General features: G+C 40.7%; 1 protein-coding gene across 1 annotated transcript in view; it reads left to right on the forward strand.

Annotated features, from left to right (window-relative positions):
• The first annotated feature begins 1,975 nt into the window (after positions 1-1,975).
• cers2b (ceramide synthase 2b) overlaps positions 1,976-15,946 on the forward strand; it is a 41,436-nt gene continuing 27,465 nt past the window's right edge. The window contains exon 1 of the mRNA XM_085177996.1: positions 1,976-2,109. The gene's annotated coding sequence lies outside the window, so the exon portion shown is untranslated. The remainder of the gene's footprint in view (positions 2,110-15,946) is intronic.

Genomic DNA, 15,946 nt, shown 5'->3' on the forward strand with positions numbered 1-15,946 from the left:
GGGAAGAAAGGGAGCAGGACTGGTCCAATGAAAATCTGCATTTGGAAGGTTCAGCAAGGAAGAGAGCGCACATCCAACTTTTCACCAGGAGGGGGCATCGCTACAGTAATCAGAGAAGAAGGAGAGAATTGAAATACCAATTAAGTTACACAGCTTGTGATCTCATTTCATTCTTTATGGGAGCAGGCTACTTTTCTATTAGTAGATGCATTTGTCTTTCTCAGGAATAAGTATACAAGAGTATTATTTCTAATGATTATTTTACCAATAGAGAAAACTATTTAATAATAATGTGATGTGTGCGGACCACATTTTTAAGAAAAAAATGATTAAGCTGATTAAATACGAGTCCACAGGTGTGGGATTTGTTAGACCACTGAGAGAATACATTAAGTAGAGGAAATTTTGAGCATCAGACTTTTAATTTCCTGTGCTTGGATTTTAACTCCTTCTATCCTTCAGTCTATGGTGGACATATCTGGATTTAGATGAGGGGATATACACACACAACACACACAGCCGTCTACATAATCCCTATGCTTCTCTAATATTTCCCACTGAGATCTACAGCTACAAAAGTGTTTCTCTGGCCAAAACAAGTAAATAATTTAATAGGAAGAGATCATTCTGATATTTATTACAATATTGATTGAGGTTAGCAGGAAAAAAGACCTCATCAATTTTATTATACTACATTTATTTTTTATGGTGCATGAGGCCATTCAAAGATAAGATGTCAAATTGGGAATATTCCAGGATGTGATATTTTCATTACCATATGGGCTTTCTTAATATTTTATGTTATTTAAGTATAAAATATTCTATTTATTGAAGGTCTTTTATTATAGATTGTGTTTGATTAAAATTTTAGCCGTTGCAAAAAATAGGTAAATAAAGTATATATCTCATGTTATTTAACCTTATCTTTGTGACCTATTCAAATACTTGTATGATGAAAGTTAAGTTAGGACCAAGACATACCCCCGCCCCCAGCCCTCACTTTGTGGGCCAAATATAGTATTTAATATAATTAAACGTAGGTAAACTCAAGCACAGCCTTATTGATCTGATCTGAACTGTGACTGCCTGGAACAAACTGTTTGACAGGCTGGCTGTGAGTCAGATATGAAGATCCTTTGACCCCTCAGCTGCTTCTCTTATAGTTCACGTGTCACTAGGAAAATAGTTATGTCTGTAGAAAATATACAAAATAAAATATCCTATTGTAATTATCCTATTATTATTATTATTATTATTATTATTATTATGTATTTAAAAATATTTGATTAAACGCCCAGTAAAATGTAACAGAAAGGTCACGAGTGAGTGGGACATCACCAAAAGATTTCTACATTATAGTAAACATTCAGTATAAATAAAATAACGAGGTTAAAGGTCAGCCACGGCAAAGCTTCCAGCCGATCAGAAAACTATTGTAAGTTACGAAATGTAAAAAAATTGATAGCTTTTTAAATAAAAAACCAAAAACAAATATCAGACACTTTGGATTAACACGGCTGTTTCGGATACAAAGATTTAGGGGTAAAACTTATTCCGAGCGGAAACAAAACGCGGATGTGTGTGTGAGTGTGTATGAGCCAAATGCTCTCTCATGTGCTTGGACGTCATCTGCGTCCCTCCCTCTCCGTTATCCCCTCACTCCTCCCTCTCTGTCTGCGCCTCTCAGTCCGCTCTCCTGCCGGCCCGACCCCATCCTCTGTCCGGCCACAAAGACCCCCGTCGACTCCCGGGACACACGAGGGGGAATTAGCTGGGACACGACGAGGGAGGGGGGAAAAAAACTACCTGAACACTGCTGGGAGAAAAGCCGCCGATATCGCATTGCAGCATCTCACAAATTCTCCCCCATCTGTAGCTCCCCTTTCCTTCCCTTTTTTCGCACATTGTTCCCAATGGAAACATGTAAAAATCAGTAAGCTGCGCCCTTCTGAGCACAACTAGCGGGCTGGGCACACTCAACTGCACCGTTAGCTTTTCTTTCCAGCGAGCTACGCGGGACCAGGAGAAAAAGACAAAAAAACAACTGACAATTTTTGGTGGAAAGAAGATTTTTTTTCTTCTTCTTCTCGGCGCGAGAAAGACACCAAAGTAAGTACCGTTTCACTTTCATGTCGGGTGGTAGACGTAGGTCGTTTTGTGCGCCTGAGTGTTTGCGGGAGACGCACGCTCCGCATCTTCGCTCACCTCAGACGTCATTACGCACTCATGCAGGAATCGGGCAATTAAAAATAACAGGCCGCTTTCGGTCTCTTAACGAAAGAAAGAGAATAAAAACGCGGCGTAAGCTGGGTTCATATGTGATGGTAGGTTAATTATTCCTGCCAGTGGCTGTGTAATATGATGACACGAGGGCAGTCTGGTGCTTGAACGGTGGATCGCTAGTTTGCTAACTAGCCACATTATCACTGTAACTAACACACACACACAAGTCACAGCCCCACTATACAAATATAGTTTTAAATAATATATATCGTTTTTTCTATGTTTAATAATCTCCGTTTCACCATCTCCTTCAGGCAGTCTTTAATATGGTTCACTTTGCAGTAGCTACATTAAAGCAAATTTGCAGAATGCTAAGTAAACATAAATACTAAAGCTTTAAAACGAGAGGAGGCAGCTGTAGCTGCCATAGGGGAAATAATTGTTTGTTTTGTTGATGTTGCCACAATGACTCTTTCATACTCAGACGTGTAAATATGCTTTAATGGCCAGACAATATAATATTTTGTTTCTTGCTAAATTGTTTTTGTGGTTGTTGTTTTTTTTTACATTTAATTAGCATTTTATTAACAAAACAAACCGTTGATAGAATGAGATGTCCTTAAAGTCTTCTCATATTCAGTTCTTGTTTAGTTAACCACCATAGTGTATATATATGGCTTCACTGTAGGAGCCACTATTGTTTTATGTTTGCAGCTCCGGCTACCAGCTGGCACCTCTTGTGTTTACTGCTTATTTAGGTGTATGTATTTAAGGGACAACAGCTACAGGTGCTGCCTGTTGCCAACAGCTTTTTGACTGTGCTATTGTGTAACTATAACGTGTTGAGGAGATGTGCACTCAGTGGTACTTTAAATAGACACTACATTTACAGTTCTGTCACCTTATGAGGGAATAGAAGTACTTTTAACTTTACAGACTTTTACTCCTGTGCAGTGAAAATAAAATATATAGTGGCCCAAAAGGGACCATTAAGTGGGATTTGCACTTCTACGTTAAATCTACACCATAACCTATGCTATAACCTGACATTTAACTCCCTAAAACTGGAACTAGATGGTTTGGTATTGTTGTTTCTTCCTACGTATTTCTAACTACTTATTCTTTCACTGTCATTTCTTTTTGATGGTCTGAAAGATCAGTTGGAGAGAGAAACCCTACTGCTAACTAGTGTTTTGGCTGGTGTGCACACCAGCACAACAGTGCATTCCAGAGCAGCTCCAACAACCCCGACTTAACAATCCAAGATCAGTGACTGTAAACAGTAATAAAACTGTAAAGCTTTAAAACAGTGTGGCAGCTGTTGTGTATTTGTGACTTGCTAAAAAAGCTGTATGCAGAACATTGAGAGGGCTCTATGTCTGAACATACTGCTGCAGCATTTTTAGAGTTACAGTGTGTAAAATCTCACCACTAGATGTCAGTAGATTACAGATTGAGGTCAACTACGTTATTTTTTCTAACTACTTCCGATTCATGTTGATAAATCTTGGGAAGGTAGGACAAATATCTCTGGCCACTGACCATCTGTAGTTAGTGTAGGCTGTTAGTCTGCTGTTTACCTCAGCTTGTGTCCACTTGTGTCTCCTCTTGTGTGTACTCTGGAGGAGGCTGTAAAAAAATTGTGAAAGGAGTCCAATAGTCAACGAGTCAGTGAAGCTTACTTGTATCTAATGATAGCAATACTGAGATGAGCTGTTGCGTTATCCTGAACTTTTCTGAAGCCTCCGTGTGTGTTAGCTGCTGTTAGCCGGTGTTAGTGAAACTTTCTTCGAAGTAGCTCATTGTTGGACACTAAGTGACTAACTCTTATGATGTGAGAATGTAATCAAAGTGTTTATTAGAGAGAAAGTTTCATTTTTATGACAGTAGCTGGCATAACATTAACTTATAACCAGCTGTTGTTGTTCTTGTTTACCCAGCTCAGTTGTCTCGAGATGGGATTGTGGCCGTATGTCTAATCTATACATAAACTAGCATAAACATATACACACACACTCATATATATATATATATATATATATATATATATATATTAGGGGTGCAACGATACACAAAATTCACGGTTCGGTTCGATACTTTGGTGTCATGGTTCGATATTTTTTCGATACAAAAAAAATGTTCATGCCTCTTTATTAATTTGTCATTTATTAAATTTTCACGGCTCATTCTGCACCACATCTCTGTGCGTTCATCATTTGTTTGAAGCCAGCTCACCTCCTGCAACCACTTTTCTGAGAATACGCGCTTCTTTTGTGGTTCGGACTCCTTCTGACATTTCTTTGGAGGTGGAGGAACACCAAAGTAATTGCTTAAAGGAGCTTGCTTCTTCGACATCTTTAAGAGTTCTAAACAAATGTCTGTCCTCCTCCAGAAAATCGTATGTATGCAAACACGCATTGCAACTTCTTATCTTTATTTTGACAGCGAATGCGCACCTGCGGATCACTTATGTGCAGCCCTGTTTATTTAGCTTGTCATATTGCAGCCACAGAAATTCTTTTGTCCATGAAACCATAAAGCTGCACTTTCTTTTTGCCTTATAGTCTGATTTGTCATAACTTTTCCGTTTTGTGGTAAGCTTTTCTTTGGCTGTCACTTCTTCATCCTGACCTGTCTTATTTGGCTCAGCAGAACTAAAATATATATCCTGCTGCTTTTACACACGCACTCACATAACGCTCAGCGATTCTCTGTGCGATCAACCTCTCACATGTTTAAGCTTGCTGCAGAGATTTCACTTGTCATGTTTGCATAGTAAGCTAACGATTGATAAGATGATGTCAGAGGAATTGGTGCGCAAATTATCATCACTCACCAATCAGTGCTGTCGCTCTCTATACACAGTTTGCGCGATTGCAAAGTGAAAGCAAAGAACAAGCGCAAATTCAAACGCGATTTCAATATGTCACATATTGACTGTGGCTCACCGATGCCAATGACATAATTACCCAGCTACATTTCCGAAAGAATGCAAAAGCATTTACATATATTTTTCCTTCCTACGATAGGCCGACGGGCAGGGCAGGGCAGCCCGACTGGAAAAATCGCTAGCCCCAGGACTTCGGGCTAGCGATTTTGCGAGCCCTGTATCTGATTGAGGAATCACTCATCTTTGGAAAAGAGAGTTTATTACAGAGAAATGGCTCTTTCCAAAAGAAAAGCTATACTATACGCTTCTTCTGGGCTATATTCTCAGCAGCATATTAAACATGTCAGGTCCCCATAAGGAGAATCATGTGCTAATGGCTGTCTAAATGACTGGGTAAAGTTTGTAGCATGCCTGCTTGTTGTTTTTCTCTGCTTCCACTTGTCTTTGCACTAGGATGATGTCGGTGTAACTGTGCAGTCATATTCGTTGTGTTCACACTAGTGCTGTCAGCGTTAATCTGAAATGACGTTAACGCCACAACACGGCAAATCTCAGTTAACGAGCTACCGTGGATCGCCCCTTGCATGGGGCTGGACGGCCAACACGTTAACGAGCTAACTGCGCTAACACACTAGTTCCCACCCATGTAATTGAGCACTGCTGGCACATCCAACATACTGTTTTACTTTAGTCCATGGCACGCTTACCTTCAGGGTCATATGTCACATGAAAACCAAAATAGTTCCAAACGCCAGATCTGAATGTGGGTGGGGGAGGTTCAATTTGCCATGTTGCAAGGAGAGCTTAACTTCTGTCTCGCTAGCTTGCCCTGCACTCAGTGAATCTGTATTCGACTACTCCGCCTAGGCTACACTGTCGAGCGCAGATCCACAGAGCGCTCAACACAGACAGCACCGTCAGAAGGAAAGTTGATCAAATAAATTTAAAATGTTGTATTGTTCGATACATACGTACTGAACCGAAAGCACTGTATCGGACGGTTCAATATCTATATTGAATATATATATATATATATATATATCGTTGCACCCCTAATATATAAATATATATATATATATATATATATATATATATATATATATATTTGTGTGTGTGTGTGTATATATATATATATATATATATATATATATATATATATATATATATATATATATTAACATAGCTTGTTCAAACTGCTGCCTTCACGCAGGTGCTACGGAGTGGTGTTTACTAAAACCAGCTGCCACAGACACAGTTTCTTGCCCCAGTTTGCCACTCTAATAAACACTGTGAAATCAGCCACTTATATATTATTCTGGTCATATGCACGCTGTCTAGTTCTTTTCTCTGCTGTCTATGGTATACTATACATGGGGATGATCTCTAGCTATATGCATAAAATGTGATTGGGCGGAGCAGCAATGTCCATCACAGCCAATGTATTTGAGACGGAAGGGTAACATGGCCGCTTCCACAAAACAGTATCTGCTTCTGTGTATTTTTAATGGATTAATTCTAAGTTTATGAGAATGATTCAATTTTTGCGCTGCCATTAGGATATGCTGAGTAAAGGATTGACTCTGATGATTTGCTTCCATGCAGTCCTCTAAAAAAAACTGTGCCTAGTCTTTCAGGATTGACATTGTGCGTAGATGAAATGCTGATTGGTTGAAAAAGTTGGCTTGTAAAGGAAAAGGAGTGACAGCGGAGTTCACTAGGAAGAGGGAGAAACACCATCAAAGATCAAAAAAGCAGCATGAGAACCACAAACATTGGCCGCACTGGACAGTTTTCATTATTTTTAACGCCTGGTTTTGCTTCCCCATAAAGAAGATCTTTGTCTATTATCTCCTTAGTGGGAGGAGCTAAACTAAAGGAACAACAACACCACAAACATGACCAAGCAAGAGTAGCCCTCAGACTGGGTGCAAAGCATGTAGATAAGGGTCTGCAAATTTCTGTGTAGAACCAACATAGAGCTACGTCAGCCCCCCTTCGAGGTTATGATGATGTCACAATTACTGTGACCTTAAACGCTGCTTTAGATAGGCTGCTTCTAGCCTGTGCCACACTGTTGGTTGATGACCATCTGTAACTTTTTTGAAGGATTTCACGCAGCAGTTAATTTAAATGATTAATCAGTCATCCAATTAATAACTGCTGTGCTGCTCTTACAGACTGAATCTTTGCATCCATCCAGGTTAAACATCACAGAAGTCCAACAGCAGAGAAAAGAAAAGACAATGCAGTTTTTCATTAACCTCAGCCTAACCTGGACAGATAACAGCTGTCAGCTGTCAATGATTACCTCTTCTTCTTCCAAACTGTTCAATGAGTAATCAGTAATTCTGTTGTCTGTTTTTGAGCGTCCTATATGTCCAGAGGGCAAACCGCTTGGCCTCAGCGAGAGCGCTGTGCTTGCTCAAAGGGGCCGAATTGAACTGTGAGGAGAAGAAAATCAGTGTGACGATGTCCCCACACCACCTGAACAAGCCTGTTCGAATCAGTCTGCTGCCTGATTGAACGGTCTCATCAATAATTCATCAGTGTCACAGATCAGTGTCGGTGGTACTAAAACCGACCGACTTGTGATCTCTATCTAACACACAGACTGCGTGACAGTGATGAAACTTTGAGCTGTCCGTCTGTTTTAGGATGATTTCGCATTTTCTTACACGTAAAAGATATAATTCACATTTATGCTTTTTTTGTGTTTCTTTATTTGCTACGTTTAATAAAAATATCTATTTTAAAAAGATATTTTTTTTATCCAGTGTAAGGACGTGTAAAATGTGAACAATGTGTATGACTCACCCTGAAAACTCTCTGGCCCAGAATATCCAAAGCATGACCTGAGTTACAGCTAATGAACCATGTGCAGAAAGCATGTCAGCCTCCTGAACTGCCACTTCATCCCACAATATGTGCATTCAGGTTTTCATGGTTTGTACTGTGATTCCTAATCCGTAGCTGTGACCTGGACCATAACACATAAACAATGTATATAGGGAGGCTTGACATACTGTATTTAGTCCACAGCTGAGATGAAAGTATTTGAAGAGTTTGAGTTGCAAAAAAATTGTATGAATCCAACACTGCGCTACAATTAGGGGCTGATATTAGGGTTTGCCTGATTATCAGCCTGGCTGATTATGTGGCCTGATAATCCACTCTGGTCTCATAACAAAACACAAACTGTCTCGTGTTTATATGACAGTATGCCTTTGCAATTGATGTATTGCTATGCTGTCCACACTGTCCAGCAGGTTATGTGTCCCCTTGACAGCAAAGAAAACTGAGCTTTAAAAAAGGTGCCAGCCTTTGCATTTTATCCTGAACCACTGTTTTTTTCCTAAACCTAACCAAGTAGTTTTGCTGGTAGAACATAACCAAGTGGTTTTTAATTCCTTAACCTAGAAATCTGTCATGTGCAGGGCTCAAAATGTGGACTTTTCTGCCCTTTTGAGTCTTCTTGCCAAAGCTTTGTTTCCAAAGGTCAGAAAAGACGTCAGGTCCGATTATTTCTCCAGTACTTGTAAGTGACGAGGCTTCCCTGGTTCTGGTTATATGTTCTTGGTGGCTTATAAACCTGCTGGGAATGGACAAATGTAAATTATGCATAGCACAATAATAAAATCATCAATCAATTAAAAATTAAGAGCGGTAAGTATAAATTATGTGTGTATGAACACGAATCAGTACTTAAAACACCATATAGATGAAAAAACGTTGTGCCCAGAAATAGAAGATAATTAGATTAGATGTTGTGACTATGCCAAAGGGCAGGGCAGAGGTGCAGTGGTGAGCAGTGTTTCTTCACAGCAAGAAGGTTCTGGGGTCAGACCTGCTGACCTTTCTGGGTTGAGTTTGCAGGATTTCTTTGCGGCTGTGTGGTTTTCCTCCAAATATCCAAACACATCAATGTGAGCTTTGTTATTAGTTGACTGCATGCATGAACGTGATTAGGCTGACTGTGACAGACTCGGGACCTTTTGCCTATATCAGCGCGGAATAGGCTCCAACAACACCACGACCCTTAAAATTATAGATGATGTTTTCTTCAATATCAGTAGAGATAATTTTTTCAATATGGCTTAACACTGTCCCCACCAATGATGACGTGTCATGCGATTATGATAAAAATGTAACTTCATCCATCTATCCATCTACATATATACATGGATGGATCTTCAGTGTAAAATCAATATCAGATTTACAGCAATCTAAATTTAGGAAATTCATTAAATAACTTAAACAGAGAATAAGCATTGAGCAAACACTTAGTGCCAAGTGACTGAGATGTAACTCAATATCCTTATCAAACCAGTTGTAAGAAATCACCAGCAGTTTATGAGCCTTTAACTATGAAGTGACCAAGCTTTTTTTATCAACTAATGAGTGGGATAGTTTATGACTCTCATTATATTTTACACGTTATTACTTTATCATACGTAAACTGTTTTCTTTATCAATGACAGATATTGTATAACCTGTTTATATTCTAATGACAAATTTCTAACATTTTTATGTTAAAAAAGTTTAAAACTAATCCTGCGAAAAAGATTTATTTAGTGAATCCTTGTGTGTTTCCTTTTACAAAAACACAGTATTTGTGTGAGTAATACCAGGAAAAAAATACATGCTAAACTTTAAAGTATGTTGGAATGAATTGTTACTGCAGTATGTTATATATAAATATAGATGAACTGGTGATACTTTGATCAGCAACGTATTATAGATAAGCTACTATTTCATCCTTTTTTTTTTACTTCCATATTGTTGTTTAAAATAAAAACAGCCAATTTTTTTTAAAGATATATAATATTTAAAATATACTATATGGGCAAAAGTACTGGGCCACCAACACATTACAGCGACAGGAGCTGCTTAGCCAGGGAAACCCATAGAGGTGGGAATCACTATACAACTCACGATACGATATTATCACAATACTTAATGCACGATACGATATTATTGCAATTTTTTAAAATATTTTGCGATATTCAAATTCTGTACATAAAGGTAAACTTTATCAATATTCATTTTATCTAATATCAAAGTCTCACACTCAGTCTCTCATTTCAGTCAGTTTTATTGTTGACAAACTGAACGGTTTGTATTACAGTCTAGTCCAACTTAACTGAACGCAACCATCTGGTACAATTATAGCTATTCTGAACTATGCAATTTATGAAAACTATGCAGCCCCTTCAGCAACTGAAGAGTTTGAAAGTAAATTAAAACAAAATATAATTTTACATTAAATAAAAAAGTTTTAAGCTTAATTAAAACTAGAAAAATTTGCATTTCCTGCGAAAATGCAGTGTGGATGCTTTAAAGCTGAAGCTGTCTGCAAAAACTAGCTGAAAAAGCTGAAAAGTTGCAGAAATTGTAAAAACTTTGCAGAAGCAAAGGAACTTTGCTAAAAAGTAATAACTTAGCAGAACTGCAATATCTTAGAGGAAACATAATACTTGGCAGAAATACAATAGCATAGCAGAACTTGGCAGAAATATTGTAACTTACCAGAAACATGATAACTTCTCAAATATACAAGAATTTAGGAGAAATAGTATAAGATAACAGAAAGAATATATTTAGCCAAAAATACTTAAACATTACAGAAACACTATGATTTAGAAAAATAGTACAACATAGCAGAAATACTGTGATTTACCAGAGACACTGTGATGAACTATGAATATTGTAATTTTAAATTAATACTTTGTTTTAGCACAAATACTCTGGTTTAGCACAAATATTATAACATAGCAGAAATACAATTATATAGCAGAAATGCTATATTTAGAAAGAAAAATATAATATAGTAGAAATACTATGATTTAGCAGAAATACTGTAATCAGCACATATACTGTAACATGACAGAAATTCCTCCACTTAGTAGTAATACTATAACATAACACAAATGTTATGATTTGGCACAAAAACCATGATTTTGCATAGATAATATGATTTAGTAGAAATACTATGATTGAGCAGAAGTACTAAGATGTAGTAAAAGTACTTTGATTTAACAGAAATACAATTATGGAGGAGTAATACTTTAAAATGGGAGAAATATTGATACACACAAACATACACAGAGCCTAAAGGGAACATTTTATTTGTGCCATGGAGTGTGAACAAGAATCTGAGGTCCATATTAGAAAAGCTGGTAAAATGATAAAAGTTTGCAGAATTGTAATAAATGATGAATATGAATTACTGGTCTGTGATAGTGTATTAATTTGTAGGGAAAAAAACATGTTGACCAAGGTGGGATTGAACCCACGACCTTTGGGTTCCAGAACCGTGTCATTACCAACTGCGCCACTGGGAAAGAGAGTGTGAGCCTGGAAAACAGGGTGATGAGCAGTCATGTCGTGTAACTCAAAAACTAGGTGGACTAGAAGCATAATTCTTGTACTGGGTGTATCAGCGGACTTTGGTGTACTTTGACTGCGATTTTCATTGCTCTTTGTACAACCGTTGCTGAGATATGACGAGAGAAGAAACAGCAGACCTCAGATATGATTGGCTGGCTGGGAAGCCGTGCAGGCTCTGATTTGTAAATTTGACTGTCTCAGTCGTCACAGAGGATTGGCTGCCTGGGGACCTGGCAGTAATATATAGAAATAGTATGATTAAGCATAAATACTACATTTAGTAGAAATACTATGTTTTAGCACAAATACTATAAAAAGCAGAAACACTATAATTTAGCAGAAATACTATAAAAAGCAGAAATACTACAATTTAGCAGAAATACTATATTAAGCACAAATACTATATTAAGCACAAATACTATAAAAAGAAGAAATATTACAAAAAGCAGAAATACTATAATTTAGCAGAAATACTATATTAAGCAGAAATAGTACAAAAAGCAGTAATACTATAAAAAGCAGAAATACTATAATTTAGCAGAAATAATATATTAAGCACAAATACCATATTAAGCACAAATCGTATAAAAAGCAGAAATACTATAAAAAGCAGAAATACTATAATTTAGCACAAATACTATAATTTAGCACAAATACTATAAAAAGCAGAAATACTATAATTTAGCAGAAACACTATATTAAGCACAAATACTATAAAAAGCAGATATACTATAATGTAGCAGAAATACTATAATTTAGCAGAAATACTATATTAAGCAGAAATACTATAAAAAGCAGAAATATCTTAAAAAGCAGAAATACTATAATTTAAAAGAAATACTATATTAAGCAGAAATACTATATTAACCACAAATACTATAAAAAGCAGAAATAGTACAAAAAGCAGAAATACTATAATTTAGCAGAAATACTATATTAAGCACAAATACTATAAAAAGCAGAAATACTATAATTTAGCAGAAATACTATATTAAGCACAAATACTATATTAACCACAAATACTATAAAAAGCAGAAATAGTACAAAAAGCAGAAATACTATATTAAGCAGAAATACTATATTAAGCACAAATACTATAAAAAGCAGAAATAGTAAAAAAGCAGAAATACTATAATTTAGCAGTATTACTATAATTCAGCAGAAATACTATAAAAAGCAGAAATACTATAATTAAGCACAAATACTATATTAAGCACAAATCCTATAAAAAGCAGAAATAATATAATTTAGAAGAAATACTATATTAAGCACAAATACTATATTAAGCAGAAATACTATAAAAAGCAGAAATACTATAAAAAGCAGAAATACTATGATTTAGCAGAAATACTATATTAAGCACAAATACTATATTAAGCACAAATCCTATAAAAAGCATAAATACTATAAAAAGCAGAAATACTATAATTTAGCAGAAATACTATAATTTAGCAGAAATACTATAATTTAGCAGAAATATTATCCATCCATCCATCCATCCATCTTCATCCGCTTTATCCGGGGCCGGGTCGCGGGGGCAGCAGCCTAAGCAAAGAGGCCCAGACCTCCCTCTCCCCAGCCACCTCCTCCAGCTCATCCGGGGGAACACCAAGGCGTTCCCAGGCCAGCCGAGAGATATAATCTCTCCAGCGTGTCCTGGGTCTGCCCCGGGGCCTCCTCCCGGTGGGACATGCCTGGAACACCTCACCCAGGAGGCGCCCAGGGGGCATCCTTGTCAGATGCCCAAACCACCTCAGCTGGCTCCTTTCGACGTGGAGCAGCAGCGGCTCTACTCTGAGCCCCTCCCGGATGGCCGAACTTCTCACCCTATCTCTAAGGGAGATGCCAGCCACCCTTCGGAGGAAGCTCATTTCCGCCGCTTGTATCCGCGATCTCGTCCTTTCGGTCACTACCCACAGCTCGTGGCCATAGGTGAGGGTAGGGACGTAGATCGACCGGTAAATTGAGAGCTTCGCTTTTACACTCAGCTCCCTCTTCACCACGACAGACCGGTGCAGCGTCTGCATTACTGCAGCTGCAGCCCCAATCCGTCTGTCGATCTCCGGCTCCCTTCTCCCATCACTCGCGAACAAGACCCCGAGATACTTAAACTTCTCCACTTGGGGCAAGACCTCATCCCCGACCCGGAGTGGGCACTCCACCCTTTTCCGGCTGAGAACCATGGCCTCAGATTTGGAGGTGCTGATCCTCATTCCCGCTGCTTCACACTCGGCTGCGAACCGCTCCAGTGCGAGCTGGAGGCCCTCACCCGATGAAGCCAACAGAACCACATCATCCGCAAAAATCAGAGATGAGATCCTGAGGCCACCAAAGTGAAAGCCCTCCGCCACTTGGCTGCGCCTAGAAATCCTGTCCATAAAAATTATGAACAGAACCGGTGACAAAGGGCAGCCCTGGCGGAGCCCATCACCCACCGGGAACGAGTCCGACTTATTGCCGGCAATGCGAACCAAGCTCTTGCAACGGTTGTATAGGGATCGAATGGCCCGTAGCAATGGGCCAGACACCCCATACTCCCGCAACACCTCCCACAGGACACCCCGGGGACACGGTCGAATGCCTTCTCCAAGTCCACAAAACACATGTAGACTGGTTGGGCAAACTCCCATGCACCCTCAAGTATCCTCGAGAGGATGAAGAGCTGGTCCAGTGTTCCGCGACCAGGACGAAAACCGCATTGTTCCTCCTGCATCAGAGGTTCGACTAGCGGACGAACTCTCCTTTCCAGCACCCTGGCATAGACTTTCCCGGGGAGGCTGAGGAGTGTGATCCCCCTGTAGTTGGAACACACCCTCCGGTCCCCCTTCTTAAAGATGGGGACCACCACCCCGGTCTGCCAATCCACGGGTACTGCCCCTGATCTCCACGCAACATTGCAGAGGCGTGTCAACCAGGACAGCCCTACAACGTCCAGAGCCTTCAGGAACTCGGGGCGGACCTCATCAACACCAGGGGCTCTGCCACCAAGGAGTTGTTTAACTGCCTCAGTGACCTCGCCCCCGGAAATTGGCGGGTCATTCCCCTCATCCCCAGACTCTGCTTCCTCCTCGGAAGACGCGTCAGTGGGATTAAGGAGGTCCTCGAAGTATTCCTTCCACCGCCTGACAATTTTCTCAGTCGACGTCAGCAGCGCTCCGCCAGCACTATACACAGTGCAGGTAGAGCACCGCTTTCCCCTCCTGAGACGCCTGACGGTTTGCCAGAACCTCTTCGAGGCAGTCCGAAAGTCTTTTTCCATGGCCTCTCCGAACTCCTCCCACACCCGAGTTTTTGCTTCAGCCACTGCCCGAGCCGCATTCCGCTTGGCCTGTCGATACCTGTCGGCTGCCTCCGGAGTCCCACAGGCTAACCAAGCCCGATAGGACTCTTCTTCAGCCTGGTGGCTCCCTTCACCTCTGGTGTCCACCATTTGGTTCGGGGATTACCACCACGGCAGGCACCAACCACCTTGCGGCCGCAGCTCAATGCAGCAGCTTCGGCAATGGAGGCGCTGAACATGGTCCATTCGGACTCAATGTCCCCCGCCTCCCTCGGAATGCTGTTGAAGCTCTGCCGGAGGTGTGCGTTGAAGATCTCGCAGACTGGGGCCTCTGCTAGTCGTTCCCAGCACACCCTCACTACGCGTTTAGGTGCACCAGGTCTGTCCAGCGTCCTCCCCCGCCACCTGATCCAACTCACCACCAGGTGGTGATCAGTTGACAGCTCAGCCCCTCTCTTTACCCGAGTGTCCAGAACATATGGTCGCAGGTCTGGTGATACGATTACAAAATCGATCATCGACCTACGGCCTAGAGCGTCCTGGTGCCACGTGCACTTATGGACACTCTTATGTTCGAACAAGGTGTTCGTTATGGCCAAACTGTGATTAGCACAGAAGTCCAATAACAAAGCACCGCTCGGGTTCAGATCAGGGAGGCCGTTCCTCCCAATCACGCCCCTCCAGGTCTCGCTGTCGTTACCCACGTGAGCATTGAAGTCTCCCAGCAGGACAACAGAGTCTCCAGGTGGAGCACCTTCCAGCACCCCCCCCCCCCAGGGACTCTAAGAAGGCTGGGTACTCCGAACTGCCACTCGGCGCATAAGCGCAGATGACAGTCAGGACCCGTTCCCCGACCCTAAGGCGCAGGGAACAAACCCTCTCGTCCACCGGGAAAAACCCCAACGTACCGGCAGCAAGCCGAGGGGATATTAGAATACCCACCCCAGCCCGCCGCCTCTCACCAGGGGCAACTCCAGACTGAGACAGAGTCCAGCCCCTCTCCAGGAGACTGGTTCCAGAGCCCAAGCCGTGCGTAGAGGTGAGCCCGACTATATCTAGCCGGTACCTCTCAACCTCACGCACTAACTCAGGCTCCTTCCCCACCAGAGAGGTGACATTCCATGTCCCTATTGCCAGTCTTGGCAGCCGGGGGTCAGTCCGCCAGG

Source organism: Neolamprologus multifasciatus, chromosome 11 (genome assembly GCF_963576455.1).
Source record: "Neolamprologus multifasciatus chromosome 11, fNeoMul1.2, whole genome shotgun sequence".
Taxonomy (NCBI): Eukaryota; Metazoa; Chordata; class Actinopteri; order Cichliformes; family Cichlidae; genus Neolamprologus; species Neolamprologus multifasciatus.